General features: G+C 39.2%; 2 long non-coding RNA genes across 3 annotated transcripts; both read left to right on the forward strand.

Annotated features, from left to right (window-relative positions):
* The first annotated feature begins 6 nt into the window (after window positions 1–6).
* On the forward strand, window positions 7–4225 carry LOC121859084. The gene is made up of 2 exons (XR_006087606.1): window positions 7–131; window positions 3838–4225. It is a non-coding gene; the product is annotated as an uncharacterized LOC121859084 (long non-coding RNA).
* Window positions 4226–6128: 1903 nt separating this feature from the next.
* On the forward strand, window positions 6129–14311 carry LOC121859083. 2 transcript variants are annotated; one of them, XR_006087604.1, is made up of 3 exons: window positions 6129–8301; window positions 9907–10296; window positions 11951–14311. It is a non-coding gene; the product is annotated as an uncharacterized LOC121859083 (long non-coding RNA). The 2 variants fall into 2 exon arrangements; XR_006087605.1 differs by having other exon boundaries at window positions 6132–8301; window positions 9907–12340; window positions 13994–14311.
* The last annotated feature ends 293 nt before the right edge of the window (window positions 14312–14604 follow it).

Consider the following 14604-nt stretch of genomic DNA (forward strand, 5'->3'; position numbering starts at 1 on the left):
CAAGTATCATCAAGTATTTTATTTTGAGCATTGCTATGAGTACTTTGTGAATTGAAAGTTTGTATTGTCCTCTTTAGAGATACTTAATTTTCTGAGTGAGTCACCGATACTACTGCCGATTATTTATTTTGGTGAGTATCCATTTAAGAAGTATCCGAGGCATTTATGTGTCAATGTTTACCCCTTTGCTCTGGAAGGGTGTTAATTGAATTTATCTTTGGTGGGGTTGTTTTGTAGAAGATTTGTTGTGACATCAGCGCACGATGATCACAGTAGTTGTGAATAAGTTACAACTTATGTGTGAGTTCCGACAATATCTTTGTCAGACATGTCCGTGAACCCCAACAATACCTTGAACTTTTCATTCACCTCGCCCAAGGTCTTGAACCTCTCATTAAGAGAGGAAATCACAGTATCCACTACCACATTGAAAAATGTAGTCTCCATCCTCTTGAGTACATCGCTGACAGGTTCGTCTGCACACTCATAGCTAAAGTGACATTTTTTAGTTCTTAGTCTTCTGTTTCAGCACCGTGTCTACGCTCATCGCTTCACAGATTTCTTTAGCAATAGTTAGTGCATCAGCAAAACCTGTATTTCTGTAGCTGACAATATCATCTCTGGTCTTTTTGAGCAGATCTACAGCCACGCCGAGCTGTATCGTAGTCGACTGCATTAGTTTGCTCACGTGCTGAATTTTGCTGAGTATATCATACCACACAACTGAACAAATGACAAAACGGTATGACCCTACTTCCTCTGCCAACGATTAAGCCTCAACTTTGACGACAGGGTCAGTTGCAGATTCTCTGTGCTCCAAAAGCGCTTCTTTGAGTTGCGGAGGTTGATATCTAATTGCCTCCACACTTTTTACTCGGCTTTCCCATCTGACGTCTGACCACGATGTCAGAGTAATATTAACATGTTTTAAAAGAACTTGCCACCTCTGAGGAGAGGCTGAAAACAATGTGAATACTTTCGTTAAATATCCAAAGTAACAAGTTGCATTTAGGGAGCTCTTGGCAGCGTCACCTAATATAAAATTCAAATTATGGGCACCACAAGGGACAAATAAGGGCCGAGAATTCTGTTGAAGAAGCCTGGCTTGAACTCCTTTGATGTTTCCTCTCATATTTGCTTCATTGTCGTAGGATTGACCTCGATAATCCTCAAAAGAAATGTTCATTTGTTTGTCTTCCGAGTAGAATTCATGACAAATTTAGCCCTGTAGACTTCTCTACCTCAAGGAACCCCAAGGTAGTGTGACTGTGATTGCCTGCATTACTTTCTCAAACTTACTTAAAGTTCCACTTCTTGGAGAAAATTACCATTGATTGACAGGTTAAGTTTTTCGGCTGACCCCTCTAGAGCCAAATTGCTTTCTAGCTAGGAGACTGAATAATCGCCATTAGTCTAAAGGGAGGATTCTGGCGCCACCTGCCTAATACTCAGCCCACAATAACATTTCCATTTCCCTGCCTGGTTCATCGGCCCTTCCACTTGGGCAATGCGACCCAGTCTTCTATGTTGTCATGTTTTTTTTTTAGTGTGTCTTTATGTTACTTATGTGTGCTGAGCAAATGACTAGTTCTCAGTTGGAGTCAATTTGTTACCATTGAATTTATTGAGATAACACAAGTTTGGTGTTAAATTTTTCAGTGTTGTATTTTACAACCTGTTTTTTTTAACGGAGAATTTTATTACATACTGCCTTACCATTTCTTACAGTGTAGACTGATATGCATTGTTGGTAAAGAGGTTATATGTATTTGAGAACTAATTCCGGTGTATTTTCAGCCATAGTATTGATTGGGTTGAGGACTCTGTGGTGAAATGGACATCTAAGACATACAATCTCTGAAAATGGATTGCTGGAAACACCCTCTGTACATGTAAGGACCACCAATTGTGAGTAAAGCACAGAGTAAATTGTGTAGTGTTAACACAGTGTCAAGATAATTGAAAAAGACAGTAAATTCTTGTGAGTACAGAAAATCCGCTTTGTGTTAATCATCCGTGAAAGCTACAGAGTTATATTTTCTTGAGACATTCTCGTCAAGTATCAACAAGTATTTTATTTTGAGCATTGCTATGAGTACTTTGTGAATTGAAACTTTGTATTGTCCTCTTTAGAGATACTTAATTTTCTGAGTGAGTCACCGATACTACTGCCAATTATTTATTTTGGTGAGTATCCATTTAAGAAGTATCCGAGGCATTTATGTGTTAACGTTTACCCCCTTTGCTCTGGAAGGGTGTTAATTGAATTTATCTTTGGTGGGGTTGTTTTGTAGAAGATTTGTTGTGACATCAGCGCACGATGATCACAGTAGTTGTGAATAAGTTACAACTTATGTGAGTTCGGCTAATATCTTTTGTCAGACATGTCCGTGAACCCCAAATAATATCTTGAACTTTTTCATTCACCTCTAAGGTCTGAACCTCTACTAGTAGGAAATCACAGCATCTAATTTCAACACATTGAAAAATGTAGTCTCCATCCTCTTGAGTACATCGCTGACAGGTTTGTCTGCACACTCATAGCTAAAGTGACATTTTTTAGTTCTTAGTCTCTTCTGTTTCAGCACCGTGTCTACGCTCATCGTTTCACAGATTTCTTTAGCAATAGTTAGTGCATCAGCAAAACATGTATTTCTGTAGCTGACAATATCATCTCTGGTCTTTTTGAGCAGATCTACAGCCACGCCGAGCTGTATCGTACTCGACTGCATTAGTTTGCTCACGTGCTGAATTTTGCTGAGTATATCCTACCACACAACTGAACAAATGACAAAACGGTATGACCCTACTTCCTCTGCCAACGATTAAGCCTCAACTTTGACGACAGGGTCAGTTGCAGATTCTCTGTGCTCCAAAAGCGCTTCTTTGATTTGCGCAGGTTGATATCTAATTGCCTCCACACTTTTTACTCGGCTTTCCCATCTGACGTCTGACCACGGTTTCAGATTAATATTAACATGTTTTAAAAGAACTTGCCACCTCTGAGGAGAGACTGAAAATGTGAATACTTTCGTTAAATATCCAAAGTAACAAGTTGCATTTAGGGAGCTCTTGGCAGCGTCGCCTAATATCAAATTCAAATTATGGGCACCACAAGGATCAAATAAGGCCCGAGAATTCTGTTGAAGAAGCCTGGCTTGAACTCCTTTGATGTTTCCTCTCATATTTGCTTCATTGTCGTAGGATTGACCTCGATAATCCTCAAAAGAAATGTTCATTTGTTTGTCTTCCGAGTAGAATTCATGACAAATTTAGCCCTGTAGACTTCTCTACCTCAAGGAACCCCAAGGTAGTGTGACTGTGATTGCCTGCATTACTTTCAACCCTACTTAAAGTTCCACTTCTTGGAGAAAATTACCATTGGATTGACAGTTAAGTTTTTCGGCTGACCCTCTAGAGCCAAATTGCTTTCAGCTAGAGACTGAATAATCGCCATTAGTCTAGTGAGGACTTGGCGCCACCCGTTCCACTCAGCCATTAACATTTCCATTTCCCGTCTGTCTATCGTCCTTCCACTTGCAATGTTGACCTCCAGTTCCTTCTATGTTGTCATGTTTTTTTTAGTGTGTTCTATGTTACTTTCATGTGTGCTGAGCAAATGACTAGTTCTCAGTTGGAGTCAATTTGTTACCATGGAATTTATTGAGATAACACAAGTTTGGTGTTAAATTTTTCATTGTTGTATTTTTCAACCTGTTTTTATTTAACGGAGAATTTTATTACATAGCGCCTTACCATTTCTTACAGTGTAGACTGATATGCATTGTTGGTAAAGAGATTATATGTATTTGAGAACTAATTCCGGTGTATTTTCAGCCATAGTATTGAGTGGGTTGAGGACTCTGTGGTGAAATGGACATCTAAGACATACAATCTCTGAAAATGAATTGCTGGAAGCACCCTCTGTACATGTAAGGACCACCAATTGTGAGTAAAGCACAGAGTAAATTGTGTAGTGTTAACACAGTGTCAAGATAATTGAAAAAGACAGTGAATTCTTGTGAGTACAGAAAATCCGCTTTGTGTTAATCATCCGTGAAAGCTACAGAGTTATATTTTCTTGAGACATTCTCGTCAAGTATCATCAAGTATTTTATTTTGAGAATTGCTATGAGTACTTATTGTCCTCTTTAGAGATACTTAATTTTCTGAGTGAGTCACCGATACTACTGCCGATTATTTATTTTGGTGAGTATCCATTTAAGAAGTATCCGAGGCATTTATGTGTCAATGTTTACCCCCTTTGCTCTGGAAGGGTGTTAATTGAATTTATCTTTGGTGGGGTTGTTTTGTAGAAGATTTGTTGTGACATCAGCGCATGATGATCACAGTAGTTGTGAATAAGTTACAACTTATGTGTGAGTTCCGACAATATCTTTGTCAGACATGTCCGTGAACCCCAACAATACCTTGAACTTTTCATTCACCTCGCCCAAGGTCTTGAACCTCTCATTAAGAGAGGAAATCACAGTATCCACTACCACATTGAAAAATGTAGTCTCCATCCTCTTGAGTACATCGCTGACAGGTTCGTCTGCACACTCATAGCTAAAGTGACATTTTTTAGTTCTTAGTCTTCTGTTTCAGCACCGTGTCTACGCTCATCGCTTCACAGATTTCTTTAGCAATAGTTAGTGCATCAGCAAAACCTGTATTTCTGTAGCTGACAATATCATCTCTGGTCTTTTTGAGCAGATCTACAGCCACGCCGAGCTGTATCGTAGTCGACTGCATTAGTTTGCTCACGTGCTGAATTTTGCTGAGTATATCATACCACACAACTGAACAAATGACAAAACGGTATGACCCTACTTCCTCTGCCAACGATTAAGCCTCAACTTTGACGACAGGGTCAGTTGCAGATTCTCTGTGCTCCAAAAGCGCTTCTTTGAGTTGCGGAGGTTGATATCTAATTGCCTCCACACTTTTTACTCGGCTTTCCCATCTGACGTCTGACCACGATTTCAGAGTAATATTAACATGTTTTAAAAGAACTTGCCACCTCTGAGGAGAGGCTGAAAACAATGTGAATACTTTCGTTAAATATCCAAAGTAACAAGTTGCATTTAGGGAGCTCTTGGCAGCGTCACCTAATATAAAATTCAAATTATGGGCACCACAAGGGACAAATAAGGGCCGAGAATTCTGTTGAAGAAGCCTGGCTTGAACTCCTTTGATGTTTCCTCTCATATTTGCTTCATTGTCGTAGGATTGACCTCGATAATCCTCAAAAGAAATGTTCATTTGTTTGTCTTCCGAGTAGAATTCATGACAAATTTAGCCCTGTAGACTTCTCTACCTCAAGGAACCCCAAGGTAGTGTGACTGTGATTGCCTGCATTACTTTCAACCCTACTTAAAGTTCCACTTCTTGGAGAAAATTACCATTGGATTGACAGTTAAGTTTTTCGGCTGACCCTCTAGAGCCAAATTGCTTTCAGCTAGAGACTGAATAATCGCCATTAGTCTAGTGAGGACTTGGCGCCACCCGTTCCACTCAGCCATTAACATTTCCATTTCCCGTCTGTCTATCGTCCTTCCACTTGCAATGTTGACCTCCAGTTCCTTCTATGTTGTCATGTTTTTTTTAGTGTGTTCTATGTTACTTTCATGTGTGCTGAGCAAATGACTAGTTCTCAGTTGGAGTCAATTTGTTACCATTAATTTATTGAGATAACACAAGTTTGGTGTTAAATTTTTCATTGTTGTATTTTTCAACCTGTTTTTATTTAACGGAGAATTTTATTACATAGCGCCTTACCATTTCTTACAGTGTAGACTGATATGCATTGTTGGTAAAGAGGTTATATGTATTTGAGAACTAATTCCGGTGTATTTTCAGCCATAGTATTGAGTGGGTTGAGGACTCTGTGGTGAAATGGACATCTAAGACATACAATCTCTGAAAATGAATTGCTGGAAGCACCCTCTGTACATGTAAGGACCACCAATTGTGAGTAAAGCACAGAGTAAATTGTGTAGTGTTAACACAGTGTCAAGATAATTGAAAAAGACAGTGAATTCTTGTGAGTACAGAAAATCCGCTTTGTGTTATCATTCGTGAAAGCTACAGAGTTATATTTTCTTGAGACATTCTCGTCAAGTACCATCAAGTATTTTATTTTGAGCACTGCTATGAGTACTGTGTGAATTGAAACCTTGTAGTGTTGTCTTTAGAGATACTTAATCTGCTGAGTGAGTCACCCATACTATTACTGGCTTTAAATTTTTTTTTTGGTGAGTATCCATTTAAAAAGTATCCGAGGCATTTATGTGTTAACGTTTACCTCCTTTGCTCTGGAAGGGTGTTAATTGAATTTATCTTTGGTGGGGTTGTTTTGTAGAAGATTTGTTGTGACATCAGCGCACGATGATCACAGTAGTTGTGAATAAGTTACAACTTATGTGTGAGTTCCGACAATATCTTTGTCAGACATGTCCGTGAACCCCAACAATATCTTGAACTTTTCATTCACCTCGCCCAAGGTCTTGAACCTCTCATTAAGAGAGGAAATCACAGTATCCACTACCACATTGAAAAATGTAGTCTCCATCCTCTTGAGTACATCGCTGACAGGTTCGTCTGCACACTCATAGCTAAAGTGACATTTTTTAGTTCTTAGTCTTCTGTTTCAGCACCGTGTCTACGCTCATCGCTTCACAGATTTCTTTAGCAATAGTTAGTGCATCAGCAAAACCTGTATTTCTGTAGCTGACAATATCATCTCTGGTCTTTTTGAGCAGATCTACAGCCACGCCGAGCTGTATCGTAGTCGACTGCATTAGTTTGCTCACGTGCTGAATTTTGCTGAGTATATCATACCACACAACTGAACAAATGACAAAACGGTATGACCCTACTTCCTCTGCCAACGATTAAGCCTCAACTTTGACGACAGGGTCAGTTGCAGATTCTCTGTGCTCCAAAAGCGCTTCTTTGAGTTGCGGAGGTTGATATCTAATTGCCTCCACACTTTTTACTCGGCTTTCCCATCTGACGTCTGACCACGATTTCAGAGTAATATTAACATGTTTTAAAAGAACTTGCCACCTCTGAGGAGAGGCTGAAAACAATGTGAATACTTTCGTTAAATATCCAAAGTAACAAGTTGCATTTAGGGAGCTCTTGGCAGCGTCACCTAATATAAAATTCAAATTATGGGCACCACAAGGGACAAATAAGGGCCGAGAATTCTGTTGAAGAAGCCTGGCTTGAACTCCTTTGATGTTTCCTCTCATATTTGCTTCATTGTCGTAGGATTGACCTCGATAATCCTCAAAAGAAATGTTCATTTGTTTGTCTTCCGAGTAGAATTCATGACAAATTTAGCCCTGTAGACTTCTCTACCTCAAGGAACCCCAAGGTAGTGTGACTGTGATTGCCTGCATTACTTTCAACCCTACTTAAAGTTCCACTTCTTGGAGAAAATTACCATTGGATTGACAGTTAAGTTTTTCGGCTGACCCTCTAGAGCCAAATTGCTTTCAGCTAGAGACTGAATAATCGCCATTAGTCTAGTGAGGACTTGGCGCCACCCGTTCCACTCAGCCATTAACATTTCCATTTCCCGTCTGTCTATCGTCCTTCCACTTGCAATGTTGACCTCCAGTTCCTTCTATGTTGTCATGTTTTTTTTAGTGTGTTCTATGTTACTTTCATGTGTGCTGAGCAAATGACTAGTTCTCAGTTGGAGTCAATTTGTTACCATTGAATTTATTGAGATAACACAAGTTTGGTGTTAAATTTTTCATTGTTGTATTTTTCAACCTGTTTTTATTTAACGGAGAATTTTATTACATAGCGCCTTACCATTTCTTACAGTGTAGACTGATATGCATTGTTGGTAAAGAGGTTATATGTATTTGAGAACTAATTCCGGTGTATTTTCAGCCATAGTATTGAGTGGGTTGAGGACTCTGTGGTGAAATGGACATCTAAGACATACAATCTCTGAAAATGAATTGCTGGAAGCACCCTCTGTACATGTAAGGACCACCAATTGTGAGTAAAGCACAGAGTAAATTGTGTAGTGTTAACACAGTGTCAAGATAATTGAAAAAGACAGTGAATTCTTGTGAGTACAGAAAATCCGCTTTGTGTTAATCATCCGTGAAAGCTACAGAGTTATATTTTCTTGAGACATTCTCGTCAAGTATCATCAAGTATTTTATTTTGAGCATTGCTATGAGTACTTTGTGAATTGAAAGTTTGTATTGTCCTCTTTAGAGATACTTAATTTTCTGAGTGAGTCACCGATACTACTGCCGATTATTTATTTTGGTGAGTATCCATTTAAGAAGTATCCGAGGCATTTATGTGTCAATGTTTACCCCCTTTGCTCTGGAAGGGTGTTAATTGAATTTATCTTTGGTGGGGTTGTTTTGTAGAAGATTTGTTGTGACATCAGCGCACGATGATCACAGTAGTTGTGAATAAGTTACAACTTATGTGTGAGTTCCGACAATATCTTTGTCAGACATGTCCGTGAACCCCAACAATACCTTGAACTTTTCATTCACCTCGCCCAAGGTCTTGAACCTCTCCTTAAGAGAGGAAATCACAGTATCCACTACCACATTGAAAAATGTAGTCTCCATCCTCTTGAGTACATCGCTGACAGGTTCGTCTGCACACTCATAGCTAAAGTGACATTTTTTAGTTCTTAGTCTTCTGTTTCAGCACCGTGTCTAAGCTCATCGCTTCACAGATTTCTTTAGCAATAGTTAGTGCATCAGCAAAACCTGTATTTCTGTAGCTGACAATATCATCTCTGGTCTTTTTGAGCAGATCTACAGCCACGCCGAGCTGTATCGTAGTCGACTGCATTAGTTTGCTCACGTGCTGAATTTTGCTGAGTATATCATACCACACAACTGAACAACTTTGACGACAGGGTCAGTTGCAGATTCTCTGTGCTCCAAAAGCGCTTCTTTGAGTTGCGGAGGTTGATATCTAATTGCCTCCACACTTTTTACTCGGCTTTCCCATCTGACGTCTGACCACGATTTCAGAGTAATATTAACATGTTTTAAAAGAACTTGCCACCTCTGAGGAGAGGCTGAAAACAATGTGAATACTTTCTTTAAATATCCAAAGTAACAAGTTGCATTTAGGGAGCTCTTGGCAGCGTCACCTAATATAAAATTCAAATTATGGGCACCACAAGGGACAAATAAGGGCCGAGAATTCTGTTGAAGAAGCCTGGCTTGAACTCCTTTGATGTTTCCTCTCATATTTGCTTCATTGTCGTAGGATTGACCTCGATAATCCTCAAAAGAAATGTTCATTTGTTTGTCTTCCGAGTAGAATTCATGACAAATTTAGCCCTGTAGACTTCTCTACCTCAAGGAACCCCAAGGTAGTGTGACTGTGATTGCCTGCATTACTTTCAACCCTACTTAAAGTTCCACTTCTTGGAGAAAATTACCATTGGATTGACAGTTAAGTTTTTCGGCTGACCCTCTAGAGCCAAATTGCTTTCAGCTAGAGACTGAATAATCGCCATTAGTCTAGTGAGGACTTGGCGCCACCCGTTCCACTCAGCCATTAACATTTCCATTTCCCGTCTGTCTATCGTCCTTCCACTTGCAATGTTGACCTCCAGTTCCTTCTATGTTGTCATGTTTTTTTTAGTGTGTTCTATGTTACTTTCATGTGTGCTGAGCAAATGACTAGTTCTCAGTTGGAGTCAATTTGTTACCATGGAATTTATTGAGATAACACAAGTTTGGTGTTAAATTTTTCATTGTTGTATTTTTCAACCTGTTTTTATTTAACGGAGAATTTTATTACATAGCGCCTTACCATTTCTTACAGTGTAGACTGATATGCATTGTTGGTAAAGAGGTTATATGTATTTGAGAACTAATTCCGGTGTATTTTCAGCCATAGTATTGAGTGGGTTGAGGACTCTGTGGTGAAATGGACATCTAAGACATACAATCTCTGAAAATGAATTGCTGGAAGCACCCTCTGTACATGTAAGGACCACCAATTGTGAGTAAAGCACAGAGTAAATTGTGTAGTGTTAACACAGTGTCAAGATAATTGAAAAAGACAGTGAATTCTTGTGAGTACAGAAAATCCGCTTTGTGTTAATCATCCGTGAAAGCTACAGAGTTATATTTTCTTGAGACATTCTCGTCAAGTATCATCAAGTATTTTATTTTGAGCATTGCTATGAGTACTTTGTGAATTGAAAGTTTGTATTGTCCTCTTTAGAGATACTTAATTTTCTGAGTGAGTCACCGATACTACTGCCGATTATTTATTTTGGTGAGTATCCATTTAAGAAGTATCCGAGGCATTTATGTGTCAATGTTTACCCCCTTTGCTCTGGAAGGGTGTTAATTGAATTTATCTTTGGTGGGGTTGTTTTGTAGAAGATTTGTTGTGACATCAGCGCACGATGATCACAGTAGTTGTGAATAAGTTACAACTTATGTGTGAGTTCCGACAATATCTTTGTCAGACATGTCCGTGAACCCCAACAATACCTTGAACTTTTCATTCACCTCGCCCAAGGTCTTGAACCTCTCATTAAGAGAGGAAATCACAGTATCCACTACCACATTGAAAAATGTAGTCTCCATCCTCTTGAGTACATCGCTGACAGGTTCGTCTGCACACTCATAGCTAAAGTGACATTTTTTAGTTCTTAGTCTTCTGTTTCAGCACCGTGTCTACGCTCATCGCTTCACAGATTTCTTTAGCAATAGTTAGTGCATCAGCAAAACCTGTATTTCTGTAGCTGACAATATCATCTCTGGTCTTTTTGAGCAGATCTACAGCCACGCCGAGCTGTATCGTAGTCGACTGCATTAGTTTGCTCACGTGCTGAATTTTGCTGAGTATATCATACCACACAACTGAACAAATGACAAAACGGTATGACCCTACTTCCTCTGCCAACGATTAAGCCTCAACTTTGACGACAGGGTCAGTTGCAGATTCTCTGTGCTCCAAAAGCGCTTCTTTGAGTTGCGGAGGTTGATATCTAATTGCCTCCACACTTTTTACTCGGCTTTCCCATCTGACGTCTGACCACGATTTCAGAGTAATATTAACATGTTTTAAAAGAACTTGCCACCTCTGAGGAGAGGCTGAAAACAATGTGAATACTTTCGTTAAATATCCAAAGTAACAAGTTGCATTTAGGGAGCTCTTGGCAGCGTCACCTAATATAAAATTCAAATTATGGGCACCACAAGGGACAAATAAGGGCCGAGAATTCTGTTGAAGAAGCCTGGCTTGAACTCCTTTGATGTTTCCTCTCATATTTGCTTCATTGTCGTAGGATTGACCTCGATAATCCTCAAAAGAAATGTTCATTTGTTTGTCTTCCGAGTAGAATTCATGACAAATTTAGCCCTGTAGACTTCTCTACCTCAAGGAACCCCAAGGTAGTGTGACTGTGATTGCCTGCATTACTTTCAACCCTACTTAAAGTTCCACTTCTTGGAGAAAATTACCATTGGATTGACAGTTAAGTTTTTCGGCTGACCCTCTAGAGCCAAATTGCTTTCAGCTAGAGACTGAATAATCGCCATTAGTCTAGTGAGGACTTGGCGCCACCCGTTCCACTCAGCCATTAACATTTCCATTTCCCGTCTGTCTATCGTCCTTCCACTTGCAATGTTGACCTCCAGTTCCTTCTATGTTGTCATGTTTTTTTTAGTGTGTTCTATGTTACTTTCATGTGTGCTGAGCAAATGACTAGTTCTCAGTTGGAGTCAATTTGTTACCATTGAATTTATTGAGATAACACAAGTTTGGTGTTAAATTTTTCATTGTTGTATTTTTCAACCTGTTTTTATTTAACGGAGAATTTTATTACATAGCGCCTTACCATTTCTTACAGTGTAGACTGATATGCATTGTTGGTAAAGAGGTTATATGTATTTGAGAACTAATTCCGGTGTATTTTCAGCCATAGTATTGAGTGGGTTGAGGACTCTGTGGTGAAATGGACATCTAAGACATACAATCTCTGAAAATGAATTGCTGGAAGCACCCTCTGTACATGTAAGGACCACCAATTGTGAGTAAAGCACAGAGTAAATTGTGTAGTGTTAACACAGTGTCAAGATAATTGAAAAAGACAGTGAATTCTTGTGAGTACAGAAAATCCGCTTTGTGTTAATCATCCGTGAAAGCTACAGAGTTATATTTTCTTGAGACATTCTCGTCAAGTATCATCAAGTATTTTATTTTGAGCATTGCTATGAGTACTTTGTGAATTGAAAGTTTGTATTGTCCTCTTTAGAGATACTTAATTTTCTGAGTGAGTCACCGATACTACTGCCGATTATTTATTTTGGTGAGTATCCATTTAAGAAGTATCCGAGGCATTTATGTGTCAATGTTTACCCCCTTTGCTCTGGAAGGGTGTTAATTGAATTTATCTTTGGTGGGGTTGTTTTGTAGAAGATTTGTTGTGACATCAGCGCACGATGATCACAGTAGTTGTGAATAAGTTACAACTTATGTGTGAGTTCCGACAATATCTTTGTCAGACATGTCCGTGAACCCCAACAATACCTTGAACTTTTCATTCACCTCGCCCAAGGTCTTGAACCTCTCATTAAGAGAGGAAATCACAGTATCCACTACCACATTGAAAATGTAGTCTCCATCCTCTTGAGTACATCGCTGACAGGTTCGTCTGCACACTCATAGCTAAAGTGACATTTTTTAGTTCTTAGTCTTCTGTTTCAGCACCGTGTCTACGCTCATCGCTTCACAGATTTCTTTAGCAATAGTTAGTGCATCAGCAAAACCTGTATTTCTGTAGCTGACAATATCATCTCTGGTCTTTTTGAGCAGATCTACAGCCACGCCGAGCTGTATCGTAGTCGACTGCATTAGTTTGCTCACGTGCTGAATTTTGCTGAGTATATCATACCACACAACTGAACAAATGACAAAACGGTATGACCCTACTTCCTCTGCCAACGATTAAGCCTCAACTTTGACGACAGGGTCAGTTGCAGATTCTCTGTGCTCCAAAAGCGCTTCTTTGAGTTGCGGAGGTTGATATCTAATTGCCTCCACACTTTTTACTCGGCTTTCCCATCTGACGTCTGACCACGATTTCAGAGTAATATTAACATGTTTTAAAAGAACTTGCCACCTCTGAGGAGAGGCTGAAAACAATGTGAATACTTTCGTTAAATATCCAAAGTAACAAGTTGCATTTAGGGAGCTCTTGGCAGCGTCACCTAATATAAAATTCAAATTATGGGCACCACAAGGGACAAATAAGGGCCGAGAATTCTGTTGAAGAAGCCTGGCTTGAACTCCTTTGATGTTTCCTCTCATATTTGCTTCATTGTCGTAGGATTGACCTCGATAATCCTCAAAAGAAATGTTCATTTGTTTGTCTTCCGAGTAGAATTCATGACAAATTTAGCCCTGTAGACTTCTCTACCTCAAGGAACCCCAAGGTAGTGTGACTGTGATTGCCTGCATTACTTTCAACCCTACTTAAAGTTCCACTTCTTGGAGAAAATTACCATTGGATTGACAGTTAAGTTTTTCGGCTGACCCTCTAGAGCCAAATTGCTTTCAGCTAGAGACTGAATAATCGCCATTAGTCTAGTGAGGACTTGGCGCCACCCGTTCCACTCAGCCATTAACATTTCCATTTCCCGTCTGTCTATCGTCCTTCCACTTGCAATGTTGACCTCCAGTTCCTTCTATGTTGTCATGTTTTTTTTAGTGTGTTCTATGTTACTTTCATGTGTGCTGAGCAAATGACTAGTTCTCAGTTGGAGTCAATTTGTTACCATGGAATTTATTGAGATAACACAAGTTTGGTGTTAAATTTTTCATTGTTGTATTTTTCAACCTGTTTTTATTTAACGGAGAATTTTATTACATAGCGCCTTACCATTTCTTACAGTGTAGACTGATATGCATTGTTGGTAAAGAGGTTATATGTATTTGAGAACTAATTCCGGTGTATTTTCAGCCATAGTATTGAGTGGGTTGAGGACTCTGTGGTGAAATGGACATCTAAGACATACAATCTCTGAAAATGAATTGCTGGAAGCACCCTCTGTACATGTAAGGACCACCAATTGTGAGTAAAGCACAGAGTAAATTGTGTAGTGTTAACACAGTGTCAAGATAATTGAAAAAGACAGTGAATTCTTGTGAGTACAGAAAATCCGCTTTGTGTTAATCATCCGTGAAAGCTACAGAGTTATATTTTCTTGAGACATTCTCGTCAAGTATCATCAAGTATTTTATTTTGAGCATTGCTATGAGTACTTTGTGAATTGAAAGTTTGTATGTGTCTTTAGAGATACTTAATCTGCTGAGTGAGTCACCCATACTATTACTGGCTTTAAATTTTTTTTGGGTGAGTATCCATTTAAAAGGTATCCGAGGCATTTATGTGTTAACGTTTACCTCCTTTGCTCTGGAAGGGTGTTAATTGAATTTATCTTTGGTGGGGTTGTTTTGTGGAAGATTTGTTGTGACATCAGCGCACGATGATCACAGTAGTTGTGAATAAGTTACAACTTATGTGTGAGTTCCGACAATATCTTTGTCAGACATGTCCGTGAACCCCAACAA

Source organism: Homarus americanus, unplaced genomic scaffold (assembly GCF_018991925.1).
Source record: "Homarus americanus isolate GMGI-L3 unplaced genomic scaffold, GMGI_Hamer_2.0 scaffold27832, whole genome shotgun sequence".
Taxonomy (NCBI): domain Eukaryota; kingdom Metazoa; phylum Arthropoda; class Malacostraca; order Decapoda; family Nephropidae; genus Homarus; species Homarus americanus.